General features: G+C 37.6%; 1 pseudogene; it reads left to right on the forward strand.

Moving 5' to 3' along the window:
* The first annotated feature begins 1,511 nt into the window (after positions 1-1,511).
* LOC126493496 (protein CDV3-like) lies at positions 1,512-2,043 on the forward strand (annotated as a pseudogene).
* Positions 2,044-4,081: the final 2,038 nt, after the last annotated feature.

The raw sequence follows: 4,081 nt of genomic DNA on the forward strand, positions 1-4,081 counted from the left end.
GGAAATTGAAAATCAAAATTTCTGGTGGTAGTAAAAGGTTGTACAGTAACTTTGGAAATCAATATGGTTTTCCTTTGGAAAACTAGGAAGTCAGTCTACCTCAGGACTCAGCTATACAACTCATGGGCATATAGACAATGTTTGTGTCTACCATACCACAAGGACACTGTTCAACTATGTTCATAGTAATAAGTTCAAGAAACTGAAAACTACCTTGATGTTCCTAAACCAAAGAATATAGAAAGAAATTATGGTACATTTACACCATAGAGTATTACTTAGCTGATAAAAATAACATTCTGAAATTTATCGGTAAACGAATGAAACTATAAAAGATCATGCTGAATGAGGTAACTCAGACCCAGAAAGATCAACATGGTATATAATCATGTGTAAGTGGATATTAGCTGTAAAGGATAACTATGCTTCAATCCACAAATCCTGAGAGACTAACTAAAAAGGAGGGCTCAAAGGGGAACACGTGGATCTCCCTAGAAAGGGGAAATAGAGTAGATTTCATGGTATAACTGGGAGCAGGTAGGGTTGAGAACAGGATGGTCTAGGTATGGGGTGTAGAGAGAGAGATAACTATGAGATTTGACAGGAATTCAGGGTTGAGGTAGAAACCTAAGGCAATAGAAACTTCCAGAATCTATGAGTCTGACCATAATGAACACAAACATTCTTAAGGCCTAGAAGTATATAACACAAAACAAACTCAGTGCTTTTATTTATTTATTTGTTTGATTGTTTTTAGTCTCATAATACTACCTGGGCATTTTCTGCTCCTAGTGCTATATTTGGAAGTATTTTTAAATTTTCCCTCTGTCATACAAGCATTTTGCATATATATTATGGTTTCTGAGTTTGCTTTCTTCAGGGATGTCTGTGTGTTCCAATGTTTGTGTCTGTGTGTGCTTATGTGTCTCTCTCTGCGTCTGTATGTTTATTGTGCTATTTTTGGCTTTGTTTTACTTGTCATTTTCATTTGTGTTGATCTAGTCAGATTTATTTTTTATTTTATCTTATTATTTTGTTTAGATGACTTTTTGTTTTCTAATGAAAAAGAACAAGAAAGGATATAGATTTGGGTGAGTGGGCAGGAAAGATCTGGAAAGAGTTGGGGAATGGGAAACTATGATCCGAATATGTTTTATGAAACACCATTTTCAATTAAAAAGGAAAGAAAGAACACAGCTTGATAAATGCTGCTACTGATGTTGAGAAAGAGGACCACTGATGTAGTTTGTGTGCAAAAATAGTCAATCACTTTGGAAACCAGTTTACAATTAGGAACTATAAATAGAATCTAAAGATATAAGTATGCCCTATAGGTATATACACAAAGAATTTTATTCCTAACACATACATTCTAGAAGCCAATGTGCATTTTCCTCTATTGTCAATTCATAGTAAAATTTAATNGCTGGGCTAGAGGCAGGACAATGGCAAGACCTTGAGGCCTGGCAAATTTTTGCAAGGTGAGGAGCACGGGCCATTTCTGCAAGGCCTTAAGGAGGGATGAAGATGAGTGGAAAGAATTTTAGTGAAAAGAGGTTGATTACAGAGAACTAAGAGTTCAGACAATGCAAATAAGTGACAAGGAAGATAATAAAAAGAGAGAAGATCCAGGAGACAACTGGGAAAAAAGTAGAGGTGGTAGTGGAGCAGAAAAATCTTCACATCCCTGGAATAAAACAGCTCCAGTAAAGTGACTCATGCTCCAGAAATAGTTACAGAAACCTTGGAGCCGCAAATGCCTAGTAGTGTACATCAGCCTCTTGGGGCCAGGCTAACCATAAAGAAAATGCAACAAAGATGGCGAGAAATATAAGGTGACGCACAGTTCTGATCTCTCTAGTCCACTGCTGCCAAGCACTTAGAGAGACAGAAAGATAAAGAAATGGAGAAGAGCTTCGAAGTAGTAAGACCCCAAAATAGAGGTAGGTAGGGAGGTTTCAAAAACCTCCCTTAAAAAACCAGGCCCTTAAACTTTAGCTAGATAACCAGTAGCTTGTGCTTGAAAATAAGAAGTACAGCTAGCTACACACAGTACAGTAAAGCTGTGCTCTTTGCTAAGCCTTTCAAGATAACTAGACCACAGTTACCCACTACCAACAGCATCTCATTTCTGGTTCTACAGTGACTGACTGATGAAGACCTCGATTCCAGTGACAATCCCTGTTGCACTATGAAAGTTCAAGAGTCACCACTGATCTGGATGTGTGTTGTATTTAGGGGAGTTTATAATGTCTTAAATATTTGTGAATTAGATTCAGCAGTGTTTCCATAGTTACCCTGCATATAAAACCAAACCTGCATCCAGTGGTCATTTCAACATCGTTATGTTCAGCTATTGAGCCTTTGCACGGTTAACTATCTCAGATTTGCTGCACTTAGTTGTGGATTTCATGTGGGTCACCACTTCTGCATATGTTACAGCCATGAGTGTCAGCCATGAGTGTGAACGCTGAAAGCAACTCTATTGGATTCCTGTCAGGAAGCCTTCAGAAGTCAACCATCTGGGATCAGATCTGCTATAAATAATGAAGAGTTAGCTGACATTAATAACCTGTTCTGTGGCCCAATCTAAGGAATACTCTGTAGGCTGTGGCTGTATTAGACTTCCTGAAAAAAGCCACTGTCAAAACTGATGTGTTTGGATCATAGGTGTGGTGCTATGATTTATAATTTAAGCTTTTAGTCATAGTATGATGTGACTACAGATTCAATTCAACCAAAACTTGATCCTCCAAATGGGGAAAAGGATGGGGAAGAGTCTTGTTTCTTTCAATACTCTTTTTTTTTTTTTCCAGATAGTGCTAGTTCTGTTCCACATTAAGGCCTTGCTTCAACTGGTAGTAAGTTCTTTGATCATATTGTGTGGTGAAATAGCCTGAATGAGACATTGGAGCTGGGAAATGCACTGTGAGTTGTCAGTCCCTAGGTGGAACCAGATAGCCTTTGATACAAAGGGCAGCAGATGCCAGAGGCTCCACTGGAGGTGCTGCCCAAGCCTTCTCTTGTGAGTTCTAACTTAAACTGCTGTGCACAAAGTGGTGTCTGCTCAGATGGGGAAGGGTTCACTGACCTGTCTTAAAAAATCAATAAAACAGGTACAAAACTTTGCCAACACCCTGAGGTTGCTAAAGCAACACCTTACAAAGCAAGCCCCTGAGAAGCATTCCTCCATTTTCTCAGCCTCATTTCCACTTCCATGTCCTTGACTTTGCTTCCCTCACTGATGGACTGTAACCTATATGAAAAGAAACCAATACTTACTCAAATTGTGCTTGACTCGTATTTTATCACAGATGTGGTGATGCACGCTTTTATAGCTTGAGACCAGGAAACAGTTCTCTTCTGTAGTTTCCATTTAATAATTTTACTCTCATAATAGGATGAAAAAAAGGGAGAATTTTTTTTTATCACTGTATCATATATACATATTTCAGCACATCATGCTGTATCTTAGACTTTCTGTCTGGTAATATTTTTCCAGTCTCATAAATTTAAAAAAAAATAAATTAAATATATAACATTTTGTTAAGAAGAAAAGGTAAAATACAGAACTGCCAATCAAATGTGTTAACTAAACAGAGATTATATTTTTCCCCAAAAGTACAGGAATGAAGACCCATGTATTCAGTCAAACCTTCCACTTTGTCAAGGTTTTCCTCAGGACAAGTTTAATAACTACTACACTTGAGTACAGTCTAAATGAGGTGGGTCATAGCATCTCTTGGTACTATATGCATAATTTATATGCTTGATTTACCCTAATAAAAGTTCCTTTCATTTATGTGTGTGTGTGTCTTATGTGCTTTGAATTCTGTATAAAAAGTACCACAAATATTAAAATTCCCTGAACAACAAGCAACCAGTTAGCCTGAAAGAGGGCAAAATGTTGGAGTTTGTATATACAACGTTAAAGATGTTTTAGCTCTGGTGTCTTTGGGACAAAAGTTTCCTTTCTGCCTTATTTTCTTCCTTTTTTTCTTCCTTCGTTCGTTCATTCCTTCCTTCTTTCCTTCTTTGCTTCTCTCTCTTTCTTTCTCTCTCTCTCTCTCTCTCTCTCTCT

Source organism: Alexandromys fortis, unplaced genomic scaffold (genome assembly GCF_014885135.2).
Source record: "Alexandromys fortis isolate MF-2015 unplaced genomic scaffold, M_Fortis_MF-2015_v1.1 scaffold_335, whole genome shotgun sequence".
Taxonomy (NCBI): Eukaryota; Metazoa; Chordata; class Mammalia; order Rodentia; family Cricetidae; genus Alexandromys; species Alexandromys fortis.